The sequence below is a fragment of the Saccopteryx bilineata genome, chromosome 6 (genome assembly GCF_036850765.1).
Source record: "Saccopteryx bilineata isolate mSacBil1 chromosome 6, mSacBil1_pri_phased_curated, whole genome shotgun sequence".
Lineage (NCBI taxonomy): Eukaryota > Metazoa > Chordata > Mammalia > Chiroptera > Emballonuridae > Saccopteryx > Saccopteryx bilineata.
In genome coordinates this window covers 4,906,399-4,915,418 of record NC_089495.1, presented here as the reverse complement: position 1 = coordinate 4,915,418, position 9,020 = coordinate 4,906,399, and the positions used below count along the sequence as shown (strand labels likewise).

Below are 9,020 nucleotides of genomic sequence, written 5' to 3'. Positions count from 1 at the left end.
TTCCTTCCTTCCTTCTTTCCTTCCTTCCTTCCTTCCTTCCTTCCTTCCTTCCTTCCTTCCTTCCTTCCTTCCTTCCTTCCTTTCCTTCTTTCTATCTTTCTTTCTCTCTCTCTTTCTGTTTTTTTCTTTAAAACTACTTTTAAATTGTTCTTTAATTTTGATGTTTTTCTGAAACTTGCAGGTCACTTTACATTTTCTTTTCCTTCCTTCCTCCTTCCTTCCTTCCTTTCTTCCTTCCTTTCTTCCTTCCTTCCTTCCTTCCTTCCTTCCATCCTTCCTTCCTCCCTCCCTCCATTTCTCCCTCGCTCCATTCCTTCCTTCCTTCCTTCCTTCCTTCCTTTCCTTCTTTCTATTGTTCTTTCTCTCTCTCTTTCTGGGTTTTTTTTTATTTTCTTTCCTTCCTTCCTTCCTCCCTCTCTCCCTCCCTCCCTCCCTATCTTCCTTCCTTCCTTCTTTCCTTCCTTCCTTCCTTCCTTCCTTCCTTCCTTCCTTCCTTCCTTCCTTCCTTCCTGTCATCCAAGGCTGGGAGAAGAAAGAGAAACCTTGTCCTGCTCTTGTATTTGCTCTTAATGTGGAATCAAACTGACTACCTCTAAGATCCTGGCTGGCACCGCGATGACCTGAGTTGTCTGGCCAGGGCTTAATTTTTTTATTTTAATAGAGAGAAGAAGGGAGAGAGAGAGAGGAGGAAGGGAGTACAAGGCTGCCCACACACAGGGTAGGCATAAAGTTCCTGTGCTTCCCCACTTTTATCATCTTTTTATTTGCCAGTGGCCCCATGACTCCCCAATGTCCTCATTTCTTCTTCCGAACCTGAATCTGGGCAGCATGACCCAGGCTTCTTTGTAGCTCAGAGTGACCAATAGTCAGAGTTCTGAACTATAAAGTGTAACTCCTGAGAGTTTAACTAATAAAATGATTTTATTAATTCATTCATTCATTAATTTATAATGAGATAGAGAGAGAGGGAAGACAGAGATGAGAATCACCAATTTGTTGCAACACTTCTGTTGTTCATTGATTTATATCATACATGCATTGACCCAGGGGCTCACTTTAAGCTACTGAATCATTGCTCATGCCAGTGATTTTGAGCTAAAACCAGTGACCTTGGTCTCAGACCAGTGACCTTGGGCTAAAGCCTGTGACCTTTGACCTGAAGCCAATGATCTTGGGCTCAAGCCAGCCGCTTTGGGCTCAAGCCAGCAATCTTGGGATCACTTCTCTGAGTCCAGCTAAGCTGTTTACCCCATTCTGAAGCTGGTGAGTCAGCAGTCAAATTGGCGACCTTAGGGTTTAAAACGTGGGACCTCAGTGTCCCAGGTCAACATTCTGTCTACTGTACCACCACAGTTCAGACAAATTTTGTTATTTTTATACAATCAAATAAAGTGTTTTTACTGAGTGTAGTTGTACAATGCTATTGTTAATATTTTGGTCCGTTTCTGTCTTTGAAGTACAACAGAACCTGGACTTGTGCAGCTCTGTTCTGACCAGGAAGAGGACAGTTACTGGGTAAGGATGGTGGAACAGGAAAATGTGAAATGTTCGTCCTGAGACCAAGTTGAAATATGACACCCATGTCCTGTCTTGCCCCCATGCAGATTGCTGTGACTCCTCTGGAAAAACACTCCTTACTTTCTGCCGGCCCTGGTGGCTGGGATCCCGGGGCCCTGGTGTGGCTGAGAGCAGTCTGCTCCTGGACTGTGAGGTTTGGGATCTTTTCCAATGTGATCCGTAAGAACTCCCACCCCAATGGGGTCCGGGCTTTGTTTCTGTCACGAGTCAGCAGGGACAACACGTTCCCATGTCTAGAAAGTGCCTGGGTTTATTTTCTCTGAAGGTCCTTTCTGATTGGCATTGGTTCTAAAAAATAAAATAGTTGCCCATTTATTTATGTAAGTTGTTCAGATTTGTTTATAAATCAGGAAAGGTCCTCTTCGTCCCAAGTACTGCAGATCATTTCAGAGTGTGTCATTTCCTTTCTGCCTCTTTCTCTTTCCTGAAGATAATTTGCATTATGATGAGTTTTTTAAAGTTTTGGTAAATTTTGAGTGTTGTCTCTTTCCCACCTTGGTCTGTATGTGAAGCCATGGTCACATGGTCTCCCACGTGTCAGTGCTCTCGTGTTCTGGTGATGAGAGCTGAGAGGGACCCGTGGTGACTGATGGTAAAGGTTCAGAGTAAAGTGTTTCTCATTTAACGGTTTCAGGGAAAGGTCATCTGAAGTAGAGGTGACCACAGGGTAATGAGCACATAGAAGGTTCTATGAGTACAACACAGCCTCAGGGTGGAATCCTAGGTCGTGGCTTTAGGACGTGTGTGGTGACTGTGAAACAGGGAGAGGGGGGCAGAGAGGAGCTCGTTGTCTGGAAATAAGGCTTCCCTGTCTCAGTGGCTTCCCTGCAGCCTCCTTCTCAGCTCAGGACAGAGTGCCTGTCCATGACATTGCTAAAAATATATCGTTTCTTACTAGCTTATATCAGATTCAGGATGGGATTCTTGTAATTAGTAGACTCAATCTCTTTAACCTGAGATAAAGAACGTTGAGACCAACTGTTTGCTTCGACATGGACTCATTTACCATTTGTGGTGCAAAGGAGGACCACTGAGGTCACAGTCACTGGACATGCTGAGCTTTACCAGTGGCTCTGGGAGTCCCTTTCTCAGTTCATTATTTGAGACCACCGATGCTGGTCAGTATACATTGGTTTTGGTATAGTTCTTACTTTTCTCTGTTGATGGCACCCTGATTTTGAGGCCTGGTAGTAGAAGCTGATAGTCCCATGGAAAATGACAGTGCTGGTCAAGGCATGAAAGAATTAAGATCAACTGTCCCACTGGTTACTGGGCTAATCTCACCACTGCTTCCAAGAGGAAATATTTATTTCACTGGTCATTGTGCATGACTCACTATTCTGAATGTCTCATTGCCATTGCTTGAGGCTACAGATGTTAGTTAATATACTGTTTTTTGGGTATAATTCTTACTTTTTTCTGTTCGCGGCAACCTGAAGCATTAGGTCACTTGATCTTGTTGATACAGCTAGGAATATGCACATGGGACTGAAACACATGCTTATCCTGAGAAAATATACATATCAATGCCCTCTCCCATCTTAAAATAAAAGAACATGTAACACAGTCCATTGGAACCACCTTTCCTGAAGTGAATAACACCTTTTGGTACATTCCAGACACCTTTCTCCTTTCATTTTTTTAATGAATGGATTACATTTTGTTTGTTAAGCTTGTTTTAATTATGTTCATTTTTGATGTTTTTGTTATTGCTGTGTAAATGATCAAATTGTTCATTATGGGATGGAAAAGCTGGATAACTTAATGTAGACCATTCAGGACAGAATTCTCCAAAGGGGTGAACCACACACATAAGAAAAAATGGAGCAAAAAAAAAAAAGAGAGAGAGAAACAGTAATTTTAATGCTTGAAGTTTATTCTGGAGAAAGAAGGAGAGAAGGGACAGGTACACAGACTAAGTGCACTCTCAGGTCCTCAGTGGAGTGTCACAGCGCTCCGGGTCTCGGTCCCCAAAGCTCAGCCACGACAGCAGAAAGGGTACACACGGCGACCTGCCCTACAGCTTCCGGAGCGACGCTCTCTTCTAGCGCATCTGCGACGTCTGCACACGCAGACCCTTACTCTCCGAAGGGCTGTGGAGGGAAGAGGGATTCAGGTACGTTAGGGACTGACTCAAGGAGCAGAGGCACAGCCAGTATCAGGGACATCTATTCAGAGGAGACCTGTCTACTATGGGAGACCACACCTGCTGGGTCAGGGTGAAAGGTCACGTGTCTGTGTAAATCACAAGCACTGGCTGACTCGGCGTTGGTCACAGAGACCCATCATTGTCTCTGACCCAAGTTTATCACGTCCGTGCTCATTCTCTGCCCCGCCCCCATCCTCCTCTCCCCTCGTGGTGCCTGCTTCTCTCCCCACTCATCCCACCCCCAACCGTGAGCCTGGATTCCACGCCCCACTGACAGGCCTTCTGATGGGGTCAGACCCTGTAGCACGTGGGGAGACATCACCTGAACCTGCTTGATCGACGCTTTCCACTTCTGAGAAGGAGATGGCCTCGTCCGGGTCCCCGTTCTCAGGCTCGTTCTCAGCGGGCACCTGGTCAGTTGTCTCCTCCACGGGCTGAGCCCGGGCCTGGAAGGCCAGGAGGAGCAGGGCAGCGAGGAGGGCGAGGGTCCTCATGACTGAGAGTCACCTAGATGTGCCGGTAAAGTGGGAAGGCAGAGTGAGTGATTGGAAGGGCAGAGCCAGCCTGCACTTATAGTGGGGTGGGCGGGGCTCAGTGACCACAGCGCAGTGAGATCCATGAAGCTTCTGTCTGGCATGGGGACAGGGCCAATGGGCATTCTAGCCACTTTGATGCTCCTGTCCCCACCCCTTTTTGGCAGCACACGACCCTGGGCTCAGTGCCCACACTTGTTAATGTTGATAGTGATGATGAGGACCTGGTGTGTGTTCTGTGTGCCATCTGCATGGGTATTTACCTTCTAGTGTTCAAAGAGGACAAGAAATCGTGCTTCCATTCAGTAAGTACAGAGAACAACATTTTTCTGTGCCCTGCTCATGTCTGAAGTCCCCAAGACTTAGACCCAACTGTTGTCCCAATGGAGTGGACGGTCCAACCTGCAAGTTGAGGGCCATCACTACCCTGTAGGGGAGGTTTTACTATCTTAGGTTATAGGCTCCTGCAGTGGAGGAAGCAGTGACTCAGGTTCAGGTGAGGTGAGCACATGGGACACAATGGAAGAAGTCGGTCAGGGTAAAGTCAAAGGAGATGTGTGTTAAAGACGTCATAGAATCTTTGCTCATCACATCAACCATTCATCAGTTACATCTTTTTATAACTATTGCAAAGACAATAATATTTCCACAGACCCATTATGAGAATTCTGATGTTTTTTCTAAAAGTATTGATTTGGTCCTAGCTGTTCAGCGAAGCATGTGGATGTCCCAGATTTGACTCCTGTTCAGGGCACACAAAAGAAGTGCCCATCTGCTTCTCCACCCCTTCTGCTATTCCTTCTCTCTCTCTCTCTCTCTCTCTCTCTGTCTCTTTCTTCCACTCCTGCAGCCATGGCTCGATTGGAGTGACTTCACCTTGAGTGCTTAGGATGCCCCCATGTCCTCCTCCTCAGGCACTACAAAGAGCTCAGCTGTTGTGCAAAAGAGCTGCAGCCCCAGGTGGGAAGAGCTTAGAGCCTAGTGGGCGTGCTGGTTGGATTCCAGTCAGGGCACATGCAGGAATGCTCTAATAATCCAAACTATCTGTCCAGTGTTTTATTTCATCAGTCAATGCTCTCTTATCATCATCTTGTCTCTGACTCCTGTCCTCTCACTGAATAATATATATATATATATATATGTATATGTATTAATTTATTCACAAAGGAATGTTGAGAAGGTGGCTGAGTGATGAGGGAGAAGCCCAGTCCTTACTCTCTCACTGTCCTACCTCCATTCTGCCAGAATCTGCACGGTCACATGCTGAGCTTCCTGTTCCTTTTCTTTTTAAGAATATTTGTTTCATTGATATGATGAGAGAGAGCTCTGTCACTCTCATGCACACCAGAGAAGCATCAACTTGCACTTCCACTTAGGTGTTCCCATTCCTTGTGCATTCATTGGTTGCTTCTCCTACGTATTCTGACCTGGGATAGACCCACCACCTCAGGGCTCCGGGACGATGCTCTATCCACTGAGAAAGCCGACCAGGGCCTCTGTTTCTTTACTCAACACAGACATTAGCTTGACCAGAGTTATGTGAGCATGCACTGACCTGCATAATTGTTTAGTGTTCACCATCCCAGTGTGATATATGCCACTATTCTTTTAAATTGTTATTTTAATAATTTTAAAAAGGAAGGGAAGAGGAGAGAGATAGGAACGTCCATTTGTTCTGCTAAGTTCCCTATCCAGGGATCAAACCTGCAATCTCTGAGCTTCGGAACAATGCTCTAATAATCCAAACTATCTGTCCAGGGTTTTAAGTCATCATTCAATGCTTTCTTATCATCATTAAATTCTTATTACTTTGTTATTTCTAAACATTTCCATTTATAAGTATAACTCCCATGAGTATACTTTTACAAACAGGATCTTGCTATTTTCTGACGCTCTATTATTAATAGATAAAAGTCTAGGAGAAGATTGTGGGGTCCAAGCACACGTCTTATACATCTAACCAACATTCACTTCTTGTCCTTTGCAGAGCTCACCCCAATATCAGTCACCAAACATATGAGCCCCACCACTGCCCTCCCTCAGGGAAAGATGTTTAACAGGCCCCGTGATTCCCCAATTTCATCCTCCTTTCTTCCAGCCTGGGCTCTGGGCAGCCACGTGTTTGTTATAAATACACTGGATGTCCCTGAACACCTGCACTCAGAGTGACCAAAAAATGACATTTGGACAATTAAAAGGTAACGTCTGAGATGAGCCCCTTTGTAAATAATAAAATGAATTACTGTTACTCCTTCATGGTTGTGTTAGGCTATTGTTTTATATTTCTCCACATTTCCGCATGGAGGATGGGAGCACCTGGACTGTGGCCGCCGTGTCTGACCAGGAAGAGGACAGGTACTCGACATGGACGGCATAGCAGGAAGAGGCGAGGTGTCCGTCCTGAGACCACAGGTGAGCTGTGTCCCCCACATTCCGAGCTGCCCACAGGCAGATTGCTGTGACTCGGGAAGACCACACTTCACACTTTCTGCCGGCCCTGGGGGCTGGGATCGGGGATCTGGAGAGGCTGAGAGCAGTCTGCTCCCTGGACTGTGAGGTTTGGGACCTTTCCCAACCTGATAGGTAAGAACTGCTGTCCCCAATGAGTCCTGGCTTTGTTTCTGTCATGAGTCAGAAGGGAAAACATATCTTCACGACTGAGGAGTGCCTGAGTTTGTATTCTTAGAATGTCCTTTCGATTTTAGCATCTGATTTGGATAAGGAAATATTTGGTTGATTTATTTTTGTAGATTTAATGAATTATTTTTAAAGTTTGGACTTTATCTCTGACCCTGGGACCAGACATCACCCATTGGAGTAGAGGGTTCGTTCTCCAAGTTCAAGGACTGTGGGGGAGGTTTGCTGGTCCTGGCTGGGTGATCTCCTGAGGTGTAGGGGACAGTGACTCAGACTCCGTGAAGGAAGCACAGAGGGACAAGAGGGAAGGAGTTGGTCAGAGTTAAGCTTAAAGACACATTCATTTCCTGACGTCAGTAGGATTTAAACATATCATATAAACTGCTCTCCAATGACTTGTGTTGTTTTTTTTAGAAAGAGGTGATACAGTGAAGTTCCTGCAACCTGCCTCTGAAATTTATGATGATTTAAAATAAAAAAGTTATAATTGTACAAAAAAGAAAATTCGAAAAGAAGCTGAGTGATGAGTGAGACTATCAGTCCCCCTCCCTGTGCCAGCCCTCCACCCGCTCTGCAGGGGCCACCAGGGTCCCCATGTTCTGAGTGTCCTTCCTCACCCCAGGCTTTACCTCAAACACTGTTCCAGCAGCGCACACAGGACCACGTTCCTGAGTGAATGGTGTTGTAACATCCCAGGTTTATAAGTCAACTTTCAGTGGTCTCTCATTGTTCACTGAATTCTTATTTTTTGTTTATTTCTAACTATTTTCAGTTACAAGCATAACTGCAGTAAGTATCTTCTTTCTTATTTCTGAATGTCTAGTAGCATGTAGGGTCAAAGTAACACATCCTATACATTTAAGAGATGCTAATATACGTTCTTTGCATAGGTCCTGTCGACATCACTCACTGAAACATATGAGCCCATCTGCTGCCCTTGCACAGTGGGAGGTGTTTAATAGGCCCCGTGATCCATAATTTTGTCATTTTTTAATTCAGCCTGGGCTCTGGGCAGCAGTGTGCTTTGTTAAAAATACACTGCATGTCTATGACCCTCTTGCAGCTCAGAGTGACTGTTAAACAGAGTTCAAACTAATAAAATGTAACCTCAGAGTCAGACACATTACTAAAAAATAAAATGAATTACTGTCACTGTTTATAGTTGTGCTGTGTTATTGTTTTATATTTTTTCTCTTTATTTTTACTTGGAGGATGGGAGCAGCTGGACTTGTGGCCTCTCTGTCCTGCCCATGGGAAGGACAGTTACTGCATGTGGACGGCATAGCCAGGCAATGGGAGATGCCCGTCCTGAGACCCCAGTTGAGGCACGTCTCCCACCTCCAGTGCTGCCTGCATGCTGATCGCTGTGAGCTATAAATAACCTGCTCCTGACTTTCTCAAACCCCTGGTGGTGGGAACCTGGGGTCCAGGCGTGGTGGAAAGCAGTCTGCTACCTGAACTGTGAGGGTTGACATCTTTCCCTGAGTGACAGGTAAAACCTGGCACCCAGATGGAGTCCTGGCTTTGTGTCTCTCCTGAGTCACGGGGCAACATGTGTCCACATTGAAGAAGTGTCTCTGTTTATTTTCTCTGAATGTCCTTTCTTCTTGGCATCGGTTCTGGGAAATGGAATACTATGCTGATTTATTCTTTTGGGTTGTAGGGATTACTTATACATTCAGGAAATGTCACTCTGTCCCAGGGGCTGTGGAACATTTGCATGGTCTGTCATTTCCCTTTGGCTCTTTCTCTTGTTTACACAAATACTTTACATATTTATGTGCTGTTAAATTTTTGGTCATTTGTAAGATTTGTCTCTTCCCTACTACTGTGTGTAAAGCCCTGTCTTCCCTGTGTCAGTGCTCTCGCGTCCTGAGGGGGTGGGGCTGAGAGAGGCGCATGGTCCTTGCTGATTAAGTTTCAAATTAAAAGTGTTTCTAGTTTGAAATATTCACAGGGAAAATTTTCTCAAATTACTGTACTTTCCCATGTACAAGATGCTTCCCATGTATAAGATGCATCTTAATTTTGGTGGCAAAAATTAGAAAAATTGTATTACATAAAGTTATTGAACTCAAGTTTTATTCATCATAAAATTCATAAACTCCTCATCACTGTCAAAA

General features: G+C 45.0%; 1 long non-coding RNA gene across 1 annotated transcript; it reads right to left on the bottom strand.

Moving 5' to 3' along the window:
- Positions 1-3,433: 3,433 nt before the first annotated feature.
- On the bottom strand, positions 3,434-4,262 carry LOC136309180 (uncharacterized). The gene is made up of 2 exons (XR_010726254.1): positions 4,050-4,262; positions 3,434-3,671 (listed from the first exon to the last, which is right to left on the bottom strand). It is a non-coding gene; the product is annotated as an uncharacterized lncRNA (long non-coding RNA).
- Positions 4,263-9,020: the final 4,758 nt, after the last annotated feature.